The following is a 16141-nucleotide window of genomic DNA, read 5'->3' as shown; positions in this document are numbered from 1 at the left end:
CCCCCACCCGCCTGCCCCCTGCCCCTCCCTCCTGTAGGGCTGTTGTGGGGCCGGCGTGCATTGGTCCTGTATGCGACAGCAGAAGAGTGCCTGCATGCTAAGTGGTGCTGGGTGCAATGGGATAGCTGTGCCGTGGTGCTGCTGCTCCCACCAGCCACAAAAAGTTTTGGGGAGCTAAGCCCCATTAGCCCTGGCCTTCCACAGCCTATGCCCTCACTCCCACCTCTTCACCACTGGACTGCAACCATGCCACTGCACCCTTCTGAATCTGCTCCTGTTCATAATCGGGTCAGCATAGGATGTATAATTTTCTGAAGCTGTTTGGACCGATGACCTGTACATTTATTTTGTATATTCAGAATTCAGATATGAATGAGCTTAGGCATCACTGTAACCACGCTAACTTGTAAACCAGACTACCAGAATCCTTTTTCCTTATGATAGGCTGGTATTGTCACACTCCCTGACTAATACAACAGTAATATTTGCTGCATTTTGGTTTCCAACCCTGCCAGGGAACAATTAAAACAAGGCATTGACATTTAAGAAATGAGCTGTCATGTCTATTCTGATGACATTTAGTCACATTTTTCTGTAAACCTCACTTACATTTTGTTCCCAAGGACAACGTTATAAAAAATGACTAGTGATTTGAGTGCCTCAGTTTGTGTCCCAAACTTGCAGCCAGCAAAAGAGGCCTGACTGAGTGCTGAGCGCTTGCCTTCTGAAAAATCTAGTCCTGTGATAATTAGTTAACAGTCCCTCAATACAAGGATGAGTGTCTTCCATAGATTACTGAGGAGGCTGATCTGAGATCTGCACGTTCGACTGCAGACATGGCAAATAGGTTCAGGAAGGAGTAGAGCTTGGTGATATTGGGTCACAGCTCTTTCTGTTCATCTCTCATCTATCCTGGTAGCCTCCTTAGTAAGGTGACTTTGCTCAAAATGATCAATGCCTCACAATTTAGCACTTGAGCCTCCCAGGTACTGATGTTAATATTGCATTTTTTTTTACATTGGCTTTCAAGGTATCCTTCAATTGTTTCTTTTGCCCACCTCTAGGGTGGTGACCATCGCTGAGATGGAAATACAGGGCCTGTTTGGGAGCTGCTTGTCAGGCATCCTTGTCAGGACCAATAAGTCCTGTCCAGTGGAGCTGGTACCATATAAACATGGTTTCCATGCTGGTGGTGTTTGCTTGAGCCAGCACACGGGCATTCATTCTTCTGTCCTTCCAATTGACTTGGAGAATTTTCCAAAGACATTGCTGCTAGTAACGTTTCAAAGCTTTCAGGCATTTCCAGTATGTCCCCTAAGTTTCACACTCATACAACAGAGTAGGAATGACAGCAGCTTGGTGGTTGACAAGAAGTTCGGTTTGGGTCCTGGTGTCATGACCATCAAAGACATGATTCCAGGGACATCTGCCAGAGTACTGTCAGATTTTATCTGGTGTTGAATATCATCATCTATGGATACTTTTTGAAAGACCTGGGTAAGAATGACCACCTTCCTTCCCTCTCAGGTGCTTGTCATGCACCACAGGGCACAGGATGGTTTTCTCCAGGGTGCAAAAAACTGTTAGTTATGCCTCTGCATTGGATCAACCCAGCCTGGCAGTCCCAAACCAGGATGTACATGCCAACACCAAGCTCTGAGTCTGGGAAGCCCAGAGTGACAGAGTCACTGCCCCTTACTAAGCTCTCTGTGCTAGGTGCCCCAAAAACACAGCAGGACACTCACTCCTCATTCCCCAATGCTTTCATGCCCAGTTCTTCCTATGTGCCCCAGTGCCACCCCACATTGAACCCTCCATCCAGGGTTTTCCCACTTACACCCTGACCCAGGGTCCCAAAATAACTGTCCCACCAGAAGCCCTCAGACCAGTATACAATGGAAGGAGAACTGCCTCAGAGTCAGCCCTCAGGGATGCCTCATCCTGCTGCCCCAGGGTATTTCTTGGACCCTGAGGGTGCTGTCCAGCTGGGCCCTGAGGATGCAACTGGGGCAACCCCATTCAGAGTGCTCCCACTAAAGGGGATGCCCAGTGAGGGAGGAGTAGGCTAGCCCAGGGGACCCCAGTGACACCCAGGCAGCCTCTGGCATGCAGTTGTTCAAGTGTACATGTCACCCTGTGTCATGGGCTCTGAAGGTGCCACTTCAGGAGGCCCTACAAATGCCAGTGTGATACTCCATCTCTAGCCCCTGCTTGTTCTGCCCCATGAGAAAAGTGTAGGACCTGAAGCTGTCACTGGGCTTGTGGTAAAGCCATCACTGAAAGTATCTTTAGGTGCCTCACCTGAGGCTGTCGCAGGGTAAGGGCACCTGTTATAGCTCTGGCCATAAAATAATAAAGCTATTGTAGCTGATAAGGAACATGCAAGGCCCAGCTCTGAGGCTACCTTGCCAAAGACTAGTGCCCAACAGTGGTTTTCCACACGTCAAACTATTTACAAGAAATCCTTTTACTTTATTTTTCTTTTCAATTTTAAGCCCAAGTAATGATAAGCAATAGCCATGTGGTAGCCAAGCCCAGCTACAGGCAGCCATTGTGTGTGGCACGGGAGCCCTAGCAGCTCACTAAAGTGGGAGCAGGAATTGAGGCAGGGGGGCATGAACCTCTAACTGCCTGGAGTGAAGGGGCAGCAGGATACTTCCGCAGAAGTTGCTGTCACCACCAAGAACCAGGTTAAGATTTCCCTGGCCCTGTAGCTGCTGCCAAATTAGGTGCTTTGTCCCCTTGCTCACCATATAAAATTGCAGTATTTGCAGGGCCAGGAAAGGCCCTGGCATTGGCCCCTCCTCTCTCAGTAATATCCTGCTGCTACTGTGCTCCACAGGCCCAGAGAGTCCAGCCCCCTGCTACCACTCTGGCACCCCAGGATGCCGACTCTATCAGGTATGCCTCTGGGGTGGGGTTCAGAGCAGCACCCAGTGAAAAGTGGGATTTAACTTCTGGCATACCTACCAAAAAGGTTGACTACCCCTAATTTATACAGTGATCTCCACAAATGTCAAGACACTTAATGAAAACAAAGTTCATGGCTTGCCATGGTTAAGAATGGAGGGAAATGTCATGTCATATGACACTGAAAATATCAAAGTTTGACTGAACATCATTTCAAGAATGTTAATACTTATACTAATAATATAGTATTATACTAATAGAATATATAATAATATGTATCTATAAAATATACTACAAATATACTATATCCAATCATTCATATAGGAAAATATAAAATACACAGAGCAAGAATCACATCTAACAGCATTTACACTGAGTAGTTATTTAAAAATATACAGCATTTATTTGCATTTCACATGTACCCTTTTAACAAAAATTGAAGCCTCTGTCTTAAGTAAGGAAACCAGTTTCTACACCAGAATGGATATATGGGGATACTGGAATGGCTGAGCAGCCAAGAGTTACTGCCAGTTTGGCAGCAGCTTTGAGAGGGTTAAATCTAGACGTTGGCTAAGCAGCAAAGGGAGGGCAACAGACACTGATGAGTGACCCCTGCGCCTGATCTGTGTGGTCAGCTGTAGGGAGCCTGTACTGTGGAAAATAAGATTGGAAAAATCTTACTTTCTTTATTCTGCCTTCCCAAAACAAGGTGGCATATGATATGTGATTAAATATGGTATATAGTTTTATAGATCTAGTTAATTGTCATGATGTCAGATACCAATCTTGTATCAGTTACATTCCGTTCACATTTGGGCAAATTATCTACCTAACCAGGACTATACAGGCACTTTTTTAAAAAAGACTGAAATTTTCAGGAATCCTGCAGAGGATTATTCAGCAGCTGTGACTTTTCTTACAAAACTGGGAATTCATGACAGCAGGACAAATGACCACCCTCAATTAGAGCCAGTCTGGTGTCAGGTTCATTTTGCTTGCCCCTGAAGTATAGCCAGCTCTGTGTGATACCATCACCTTTTTCCTCATCTTCTGATATTAAAACACAGAATCTCAATGTTTAATTAATTAATTTATGTTGAAACTGAAATTGAGCTGGTCTTCTTTCAGGCTGAGTTAAAGCAATCTAGAAACTGGATAGGAGTCTACACAAACCCCTGAATCCAGGTCAAAGCTTCTTGCTCAGAAAAGGAATGTGGCTTCCTGCTCTCCCAGTCCCAGACTATTTGTGCAGGCAGGGAATCTGAGTATATGAGGGCCCAAGGGCCCTGGCTCCCTTTGGGAAGAAGGCTTTCACCTGAAATGCATAAAACTTTCCATGTGTCCATCATCTTAGGCTGCCCCCAGCGCCTGTGTGTGCAGGGACCAAAACAGATGCTAGTTTAGGCTATGATGGCTGCAGCAGTTCTTGTTGCAAACTGTGTACCCCACTTTCTCTTTTGCCTGCTCCTCTTTCAACAGTCTGTCCACACTGCACACTTGTTGCACCAGTTCTCCCCCACTCAGGGATTCCCATATGTCAGACGAAATTCTCAACTACTCCTTTAGGGCCGTCTTTTCACCCTGCTGCCTTACTAGCCCAATGTACCCTGAGCAAGAACTGGGATTTGGCCCAAGATCTTTCCTATTCGGGGTACAACAAAAACCCCAGAGATCAAAAACAACTGTATAAGGGAAGGGGTGCTTCAAGGGCACCATTAGAGCGCGCTCAGAATCCAGATCTGATCATGATCACCCCAGTGCTGCCAAGTCTTCTGATTTCATGGAGTCTCAGAATATCTGCTATTTTTCCTGAAGCATCAGTACCTGGAGTTATGCAATTACATGAGAATCTCAGATTTCGCTTTAAAAAAAAAAAAAAATGGTTCTAGCCCACTACCAACATGGAGAAATTCAACCACCTCATGTGGCTGAACTCTAATACCTCAGAAACCTGAGGACCAAGGAAACTATATTTTCACTTTTTTAGATCTAATGATCTTTGAGCCCATTTGATAGGCTTGTGTCTTTAATGTTAGGCATTAGCAGCAATAGCCCTTCCAAAATACAGGGCATTTGGATTTATTTGGATTTATGTTCAGATTTGGTCCACTGCTAAATTTAAGGAGTTTATGGCCCTCACTTTGGAAAAGGCAGATTGAAGCACAGTGTTACAAAGAGAATGTTGTTTGTGGGGAGCGGTAGTTAGGATTTACGTGAGTAGACTGACAATACCATTCTTGTACCAACAGCTTGAATGTGTGCAACCAGCAAATCCAGCCCTACCTATTGGGTGCATACTCAAGTCACATCTCAGCTTGCCATCAGGGCAAATTTCATGGGCATTGGGAAGATTCTGCAATGTGGAGAGTATTTCATTAGGAGCAGGACTGAGATTCAATGTATGTCATAAAGAATAACATTGCATCGCTGCTACTGACTTGGGCTGAATTTGAAATGGTGACTTCCAGACAAAACCTTCCTTTATCTCATTTCTCTCCCCAGTCAGAGAGGTGGTTAGCCATGGTAGTCTGAAATATGGCAGAAGGCAGGACAGGATGGCACTCATTTAGAAGGGCATCTGATAAAGTAGGTTAGTCTCTAACGTGCCACTCAGCCCTGCTTTCTGCTGCATCAGTCAGCAGGATATAGTGCCTACCATTTTGATCCTGAATAAATCTTTTTTTTTTTACCAAAGAAACTTTAAATGCCATGGCAAGTTTGACTATTTTCTTTTATTAGTCATTATATTCAAAGAAACAGAATGTGCCGAGGTTCGGAGCCTGGATCAAAGGGAAAATAAAATTAACAAACAGTAGCAGTTGGTAACACAAGCACCTAAATTTCCTGTCTATGCCTTGACAAAGACATAGATTGAGTCATATTTCCTGCCATATTAATAAAAGGCTTGTATGTAGGAGAAGGTGGGGATAGGGCGGGCGGTGTTTATTCTTACAGAGAGAAAGAACGCACGAGCACTTCAGGGTCTATAGAATTCGCTGGCCTCTTTCCTCCTTGTTTATTTTAGAGCTTTATTTTTTTAATGAAACAAAGTTTACATAGATAGGAAGATAATAAAAGGCAGCACCAGCTCCTAGCTTATTAGTGTTTATATTAAGTTAATAGTTTGAAAATATCATCCATTTCCTTTTAATATTCCCAGTCAGATTGGTGGCTGATAGGCCATTTTAATAATGGCTCATATGCCACATGGCCCTATTGACAGGGAGAAACGGAAAGAAGAACAACACAGTAACCAAGTTAGCTCTATCTCCCAGATTAATTAACTAGATAAAACGTGCATTTACCTTATTCTAGGCAGGAAAATAGTATTTACCTACCAGTAACTGGGGACATCACTCTATTTTTAAAAGCCCTGGCCTAGTTGTGGTTCTTACTTGGCTGGAAGGATTAAACCAGCAGAAAGACTGATTGCAAGTGGTCATTTCCCAGTATGTTTCCTCCACCCACCTTTATCATGTTTTCCATCCACATGGAAGCTGGACCACAGAGCCAACCAGAGAGCAAAATAGCCATGATTAAATCCATTGTTATAAAGTACCTTCTATCAGGCTTATTAATGGGCCTGCTTTCTAACAAGCTCTGCAAATACAGCAGATCAGTTTCTATTTCCATACCTACCTACGCACTTATATGGGTCTCTTCCCTATACCATCTGAGCTCCTCATAGTCATCAGTGGATTGTAGCAGGGCAAGTATGAACCCCGTCCCTTTTCACAAGTGGGAAACTGAAGCACAGGTTGGAATAAGCAACTTACCCGAGGTCACAGGGAGTCTGTAGCTGAACCAGAAACTGAACCCAGGTTGAGACAAACTCCATTAGTCAGTCTTCCTCCATCATCCTGCCACATCAGGCATTTTACCTAATGGAAAGTCTTTTCCAGAGCCTATGTACTGGGAACACTTTCTCCTGCAAAGCAAAACACTTTGGTCTAAATGCAAACTGGAGTATCATTCTTGAGGTGAAAAGATCATCATAGTTAGAAATCTATGCCTATTCAGTGACAGTCTACAGCTCTCATGGCAAGAAGAAGACATCTTAATTGAAGACATTTGTAGTAAGGGCTTAGAAGAGTGGTTATACCCTTTTAAAAGGGGGAAGACTTAGTGTTCATAAATACATGCCAGCTGATCCATTGCAACATTGATGCCTACACAGTTGGATGGGTAAAATATTGGCTGATGGGGCGCACCCAGAGAGTAGTGGTGGACGGGTCGTACTCAACCTGGCGAGATGTGAGCAGTGGGGTACCCCAGAGCTTGGTCCTCGGGCCCGCACTGTTTAACATCTTCATCGGCGACTTGGACTAGGGGGTGGAAAGCACGCTGTCCAAGTTTGCTGATGACACTAAGATGTGGGGCGAACTGGACACACTTGAAGGGAGAGAGAGGCTGCAACTAGATTTAGACAGACTACAAAAGTGGGCAGACAAGAATAGGATGGGGATCAACGTAGACAAATGCAGGGTGCTGCACCTTGGGAGAAGGAATCCACAGCATACATACAGGCTGGGGAGTTCCCTTCTTGAAAGCACAGAGGCGGAAAGGGATCTTGGAGTCATTATTGACTCCAAGATGAACATGAGCCACCAATGCCAGACCACAGCCAGCAAGGCCAGCCATACCTTGTCATGCATCCAAAGGTGCATCTCAAGCCGGTCCGGAGAAGTGATACTCCCCCTCTATGCGACTTTGGTCAGGCTGCAGGTGGAGTACTGCGTCCAGTACTGGGCGCTGCACTTCAAAAGAGATGCGGCCAGCCTGGAGAGGGTTCAGAGGAGGGCCACCCGCTTGTTGAGAGGGCAGCAGGACAGGCCCTATGAGGAGAGACTGAGGGACCTGAGCCTGTTCAGCCACAGCAAGAGGAGGCTGAGGGGGGACCTGGTGGCTGCCTACAAACTCATAAGGGGAGATCAACAGCAAATAGGTAGAGCCCTTTTCTCCCCAGCACCACCTGGGGTGACAAGGAACAATGGTCATAAGCTGATGGAGAATAGGTTTAGGTTAGAGATCAGAAGGCAGTATTTTACAGTTAGGGTGGCCAAAATCTGGAACCAACTTCCAACTTCCTAGGGAAGTGGTCCTCGCCCCTACCTTGGGCAAATTCAAGCAGAGGTTGGATGATCACCTGTCTGGGGTCTTGTGAACCCAGCATTCATTCCTGCCTGTGGCAGGAGGTCAGGCTAGATGATCTGTTCAGGTCCCTCCTGACCCTAGTTACTATGAAACTATGAAACTTTTTTGTCTGTCCTCACCTGTTTCTTTAAGAGGTTAGCTTCCACTTATTTGCATAGCATGTGATGAAGTAAGCTGTCACCCATGCCTCTCTGAATTAATTAGTCTCTAAGGTTCCACCCTGCTCGGCCTTCTTCTATTTACTGTGTGGTAGGAATAAAAGATGAAAAAGTTATAGCAGACTCAGCTGAACTGCAAGTAATTTTGCATGTCCCTTTAAAATAGTATAAGGATTTACATGGTCCACAGACTGACTTATAGAGGAGAGACTTGTGGAATAATACACACTCAAACATGGAGCTCAGGTAACTAATAGTGAGATTATTTCTAGCTGCCACAATATTGGACACTTAAATGTGAACACTTGACTTGACCCCTGAATTTATGAAAAAAAAGTTAACACACAAAGGTCCTCATGATAGAGAAGATCTGAATTTAGATTTAAGATGCAATGACCAGATTTTTAAGAGTTACGTACCTAAAAAGGCACATGAAATAGGAGACCAGATTTTCAAATGGGTTCAGCACCTGGCAGCCCCAAGATGCTGCTCTTATTAAGGACACTTAAGTGATATATAGAGACAGGCATTAAACTTAAAAAATATCTTCAGCTTGGTAAGTGAGCCATGCACATGTAACTCAGCATATCAGGAGTTCAATGCACAAGCTGTATTGTAGAGAGATTTGACATATAGTACATTAGCCAATTCCCCTTTCCTACTATCACCTACCACCTTACTAAGAAAACTGCCTAAGAGGAAGAGCCAGACTAGAACACTTGAAGTTGTAAATATTTCCCTTGGCCTTATTTTAGAACTGCAGCTCACTCACAGTCATCATCAATGAAAGCCAAATGCACAATCTCTTGGGTCATCAATAAGGACAGCACACCTGATAAAAATTAGACTTAGCCCCTCCCTTGCACAGAACACACTAGGATATCAAATGGGAACCCTCTGCATGCAATTATCTTGCAGCTTTTACAGCCAGAATTGAAGAATTCTGCCTAGGGAATGAACCACAGAAGTACTGACCTAGAAGTGTACATGAGCAAATGTGCCCTATTTGCTCTACTTTCTTACACCCAGGGTAGGAGGTGTGTTGGCAATATGCCATTTCCCATGACGCTGCAAGAATTGGCTTTATTTGTGACTCTTTTTACAACTCAGTATGGATTTTGATTACACATCATATGCTGGCCAACAAAGCAGCAGCTGCTTTTAATAAAGCATTGGGTAGCACAATTGATCAGTGTATGAGTACTTGGGAGACAGGGACACAAGAAGTTGAAACCAAAGCTTGTCATGAATTCAGATTAACAACAGATAAATGGATATGTATATGTGCATTATTAATACAAGATATGTATTCATGTGTTTCCATAGACATTACCCCCTGCATAGTATCTCTGTGGGCACACATGACATCCCTTACTTCCTTTGCTCTCCTGTATAGTCAGTTATCAAAGGTGCACTATGCAGTTCCTTTTGCTGGGTTAGTAAACTGGTGCCATCATCAATCCGTTCCTTAACCCTCCACCATCCTCCTGCAAGTGTGGACAGATTGGAGAGAGTACAGCAGAGGGTGACAAAAATGGTGAGGGGGCTAGGGGGACATGACTTATGAGGAAAGACTGAGAGAACTGGGATGATTTAGTCTAGACAAGAGAGGACTTAATAAGTAGCCTTCAACTACCAGAAGCGGGGTTCAGAAGAGGATGGAGCTAGATGGCAGAACAAGGAGGGATGGTCACAAGTTGCAACAAGGGAAATTTATAGAAATAATTTTCTCACTAGAAGGGTAGTAAAACACTGGAACAGGTTACCCAGAGAAGTGGTGGAAGCTCCAGCCTTGGAGGTTTTCAAAACCTGGCTAGAAAAAGCTTTGGCTGGGATGATCTAGTTGAGGATGGTCCTGCTTTGAGCAAGGGGTTGGACTAGATGACCTCCTGAGGTCCCTTCCAACCCTAACTTTTTATGGTTCTATGGTTAGTGAGCAATTAATTTTTCTTCTGCCGGGTCCTCTTACATCAGGACAGGGCTTCATCAGCCCAGGCAGTGCATGATAACCTGTATCCCCTAACAGGAGGCCTAGAAGTTCTATTGCTATTTATGTTATTTGGAGAGAAACCACTAGATTAGAAGGTAAGAAATAAGGGGTCCCTTGGGACTTGGAGCGGGGGGGCAGCAAAGGCACCAGTCGCAGGGCTCAAGTGCCTATATACTAATGCTAGGAGCATGGGGAACAAGCAGGATGAACTAGCGCTCCTGCTTGCACAAAACACCTATGACTTAGTAGGGCTAACGGAGACCTGGTGGGATTTGTCCCATGACTGGGCGGTACATATTGAGGGTTATAGATTGTACAGAAAGGACAGGGTGGGGAAAAAAGGGGGAGGGGTTGCGCTCTATGTCAATGAGCAATATACATCGACCCTCATCAAGACGGAATCAAAGGATGAGGAAGTAGAAGGATTGTGGGTTAGGCTACATGGGGGGCAAGGAGAAAAGGATTTGGTGGTAGGGGTCTGCTACAGACCCCCACACCAAGGGGAAGAAATAGATGCGGGGCTCCTGAGGCAGCTCTCGGAGACCATAAAAGCTAAAGAGGCGGTAGTTATGGGGGACCTAAACTACCCAGACATCTGCTGGGAGACGCAGACGGCAAAGTCCCACCGTTCACGCAGGTTTCTAACCTGTGTACAGGACCTCCACCTGACACAGGAAGTACACGGTCCCGCTAGGGGGAATGCCATACTGGATCTGGTATTGGCAACGGGGGATGACATGGTAGGGGACCTACAGATCGGTAGCCATCTGGGGGACAGTGGTCACCTAATAATAGAATTCACCATAAGACGTCGAGTGGGTAAGGTAACTAGTAGGGTGAAAATACTAGACTTTAGGAAAGCTGATTTCAATGCACTCAGGCGATTAGTCAAGGACGCACTGCAGAGTAGGAGTTTTGAAGTGATGGGAGCCCAAGGAGGCTGGCTGTGCCTTAAGGAAATGATCCTTCGGGAACAAAGCGAGACGATCCCGATGCGAGGAAAAAGAGGGAAAGGGGCCAGGAGGCTTCCTTGGCTGACCAGAGAAATCCAGGGCAGCCTATGGGCCAAAAGGGGAGCACATAAAAAGTGGAAATAGGGAGAGATCACCAAAGATGAATATACCTCCTCTGCTCGCGCTTGTAGGGAGGCAGTTAGACAGGCCAAAGCTACCATGGAGCTGAGGATGGCATCCCAAGTAAAGGACAACAAGAAATTGTTTTTTAGATATATAGGGAGTAAAAGGAAGGCCCAGGGAGGAATAGGACCCCTGCTAAATGGGCAGAAACAATTGGTGACGGACAGGGGGGACAAGGCTGAACTCCTCAACGAGTTCTTTGCCTCAGTGTTCCTAAGCGAGGGGCACAACAAGTCTCTCACTGGGGTTGTAGAAAGGCAGCAGCAAGGCGCCAGACTACCATACGTAGATCCTGAGGTGGTGCAGAGTCACTTGGAAGAACTGGATGCCTTTAAGTCGGCAGGCCCGGATGAGCTCCATCCAAGGGTGCTGAAGGCACTGGCTGACATCATCGCAGAGCCACTGGCAGGAATATTTGAACGCTCGTGGTGCATGGGCCAAGTCCCGGAGGACTGGAAAAGGGCCAATGTGGTCCCCATTTTCAAGAAGGGGAGGAAGGAGGACCCGGGCAACTATAGGCCAGTCAGTCTCACCTCCATCCTTGGTAAAGTCTTTGAAAAAATTATCAAGGCTCACATTTGCGAGAGCCTGGCAGGACAAATTATGCTGAGGGGAAACCAGCACGGGTTCGTAGCAGGCAGATCGTGCCTGACTAATCTAGTCTCTTTTTATGACCAGGTTACGAAACGCCTGGACACAGGAGGAGGGGTGGATGTCGTATACTTAGACTTCAGGAAGGCCTTCGATACGGTATCCCACCCTATACTGGTGAACAAGTTAAGAGGCTGTGACTTGGATGACTACACAGTCCGGTGGGTGGCGAATTGGCTGGAGGGTCGCACCCAGAGAGTCGTGGTGGATGGGTCGGTTTCGACCTGGAAGGGTGTGGGCAGTGGGGTCCCGCAGGGCTCGGTCCTTGGACCAATACTCTTTAATGTCTTCATCAGCGACTTGGATGAGGGAGTGAAATGTACTCTGTCCAAGTTTGCAGATGACACAAAGCTATGGGGAGAAGTGGACACGCCGGAGGGCAGGGAACAGCTGCAAGTAGACCTGGATAGGTTGGACAAGTGGGCAGAAAACAACAGAATGCAATTCAACAAGGAGAAATGCAAAGTGTTGCACCTAGGGAGGAAAAATGTCCAGCACACCTACAGCCTAGGGAATGACCTGCTGGGTGGCACGGAAGTGGAAAGGGATCTTGGAGTCCTAGTGGACTCCAGGATGAACATGAGTCGGCAATGTGACGAAGCCATCAGAAAAGCCAATGGCACTTTATTGTGCATCAGCAGATGCATGACGAATAGATCCAAGGAGGTGATACTTCCCCTCTATCGGGTGCTGGTCAGACTGCAGTTGGAGTACTGCGTGCAATTCTGGGCACCGCACTTCAAGAGGGATGCGGATAACCTGGAGAGGGTCCAGAGAAGGGCCACTCGTATGGTTAAGGGCTTGCAGACCAAGCCCTACGAGGAGAGACTAGAGAACCTGGACCTTTTCAGCCTCCACAAGAGAAGGTTGAGAGGCGACCTTGTGGCTGCCTATAAGTTCATCACGGGGGCACAGAAGGGAATTGGTGAGTTTTTATTCACCAAGGTGCCCCCGGGGGTTACAAGAAACAATGGCCACAAGTTAGCAGAGAGCAGATTTAGATTGGACATTAGGAAGAACTTCTTCACAGTTAGAGTGGCCAAGGTCTGGAACGGGCTCCCAAGGGAGGTGGTGCTCTCCCCCACCCTGGGGGTCTTCAAGAGGAGGTTAGATAAGCATCTAGCTGGGGTCATCTAGACCCAGCACTCTTTCCTGCCTATGCAGGGGGTTGGACTCGATGATCTATTGAGGTCCCTTCCGACCCTAACATCTATGAATCTATGAATCTATAAGATGGATTGCTATCTGAATATGTAAATGACATCTCTGGAGTATCCATGATGACATGGATCCCCTATTAGGACTTCGCAACCTATGAAAGCCTGCATAACAAGCAATATCTTTTGCAGCTGATATTCATACATGCTTGTAATTGACGGACCATATGCCATCTCTGGCCCCAGTGCTATTCAGGAATATCATTTCTTCAAAGCCAGATGTTATTCTGGGGTCATTACCAGCCTCTACCTCTGGTGGGCTACCCATATGAATGAAATGCCTTACAAAACTCCATCACTGTAATCCCAACAGTTGACTTGCCAAAGCTGACTTGTAAAGCTGTTGGCCACACACCTGAAGCAGTCCACAGTAGACAGCTTCCAGATAGCAATGGCGATCCGCTTCTGGACGAGTATGTTCTCTCTCAAATGCTTGCCCTGGTATTGATAGATGAAGACAAACATCTTGTGTAACACCATGAAAGTGAATGTTGTAACGTGTAAGTGCTAAAACCAGGCTAGACCTACCAGATCTTGAAGTCCCACTGCTATACACTTCTGGGGTTTTTTCCCAGAACTGCTCGTCAGCAAAGGGGAGATTCCACAGCTATTGAAACAGGTACCAGCTGTCTCCACTCCATATCTGCATTCGGTCTGATAGGTCTCTTCAATAAGGCATTCCACTGCCTTCTCACTGCCAAAATACCATCCACTGATCTCACGCTACACATTTTTCAGCTGTTCCTGAAATGAGAATAGTATTATTATAATATTCTTTCAATAAATGAGACTAGTATTATTATAATAGTCTTTCAATAACTGAAAGAGATCATCATCCTGATTGGATGCCTAATTTGCTACCATCTAAAACCAAGGCCAGGAAGGCTGATAAGCAGTCTGATATTCAGAAGTAATGAGTACGCAGTAGATCTCCCACACAGGCAATAGGAGAGGGGATTAAAGATTTTGTCAAAAGTCAGGCCACTTATTTAGGCATGTAAAATGGATTTAGGAGATACCCACTTGGGAAAATTTTAGCCTATGTGTCTTGCATTTACAGGAAGAGACAATTAGGCAATGTGAGGTAGCTTGGCTTTTGTTTAGCATGCTATTTAACTTTGAATACCTACAGAAACTCTATCTAATCCCTATTATTTGTTTCGCCTCCTGCTTTGGTAGGGAGGGAAGGAAGGAAGCCTTCTGGTTTCCAGCAACAGTGGCGAACCACAAAAGCTCTTTGGTACAAATTCCCCACAGCTTTTTGGGGCATGATGCAGTAATGGTGGTATACTAACTGGCACCCTGAAATACCTGCTGGTTTGGCCAGAAGCACTGGCATTTCCTGTGTCTCTTCCAGCAGAATGCGTTTTCTAATTACAAATTAAACATTAATTATAAATCATTATATTGAGTTGCCATCAAAGATATGAACACTAAAGCTCACAACTAGCGTCTTAATTTTCTAAATAGGGCACATCAGAATTTAATTATCTCTTTGAAGCTGCCTGTAATCTATATGGTACATAGTAATCCAGGTTGCACAGTGGTGCTGATTTTAAGGTGATATTTTCATTTACTTGATGTGAGTTTGAATAGTAGGCCCCACTCTTGTAGCAGTAACTTCTTTTGTTTTTTCAAGGAAAAGACTTGTTTCCTGACTAACGATGCTGTTATTGGCCATCACGTGTGAGCCCAGCCTTCTACAGTTTTATTCTTTTGCTTCTAAAATCCTCTATGGAATTTAATTAATCACAGATCTGTAAGGAACAATATTAATAAAAGACTGGTCTAGTATCGGTCCTTTCTCTCTTTAATACCACCACCAGATATTTCCATAGTACACTTCATACTCCAAATGTGTGCTTGTGCGAACTTGAGAACATAGAATCATGGAAGATCTTGTGCTGTACTTCCTCCAAAATCATACATGTCTGACTTGACCTTCTGCCCTGAATAATTCCAGTTATGTCTTAGGCCTATTCCTTGGCGCATTATTCCCTACCCCATGTGACTAGCTGCTTGTGGTCCTGGATACTTTCTCCAAGAAACAAAACAGCTTAAACTCCAGCCCCACTTAGTCTGTGAATCCTGAAGCACTTAAATTCATAGTTTCATAGTTGGTAGGGTCGGAAGGGACCTAAGCAGATCATCTAGTCCGACCCCCTGCCATGGGCAGGAAAAGATACTGGGGTCAAATGACCTCAGCTAGGTGGCTGTCTAGCCTCCTTTTGAAGACCCCCAGGGTAGGGGCGAGCACCACTTCCCTTGGAAGTTGGTACCAGCCCCTAGCCACCCTGACAGTGAAGTAGTGCCTCCTGATATATAGCCTGAATCTACTCTCAGTCAACCTATGGTTGGTATTCCTTGTTACGCCCAGTAGTGCTCGGAGGAACAGGGACTCTCCCATTGCCTGATGGTCCCCCTTGACAAGTTTATAGACGGTGTTTATTCAAGTTTATAGATGGATGTTTATTCAAGCAAGGGATGTTTATAGAAGTTGATATGCATCTTCAAATGTTGAAACTCCTTTACCCCCAAGAATATCTGTCATTTCACATTTGAGAGTGGTGCAATTACTGCACTTAACAACTGCAATAGATTGTCTCTGGTTGCTGCTACAAAACACAATATGTCACAGGGATTTTCCTTTAATAGAAACAGAAGGCAGGGACTGCATTAAAAATTGCTCTGAGAAATCTTTTTACCATCTCCTCATCTCTATTTTACTCTGCCAAGTTTTTGAACAGATATAAATTAACATGCCACAAAGTATGCTCTCTACCTATGTGTACAAGGACACTGAGCTAAATTGACCTGGTGGTAAAATACATTTAAGTATTTCACATTCTAGTTTATCTCTGTATTTATAGAAGTTACCCTTGATATTTGTGCCTGAAATACTAATCAAACCTTTTTTTCCAGTTT

Source organism: Alligator mississippiensis, chromosome 2 (genome assembly GCF_030867095.1).
Source record: "Alligator mississippiensis isolate rAllMis1 chromosome 2, rAllMis1, whole genome shotgun sequence".
Lineage (NCBI taxonomy): Eukaryota > Metazoa > Chordata > Crocodylia > Alligatoridae > Alligator > Alligator mississippiensis.
The sequence above is the reverse complement of the archived record's forward strand: the minus strand, read 5'-3'. Positions refer to the sequence as shown.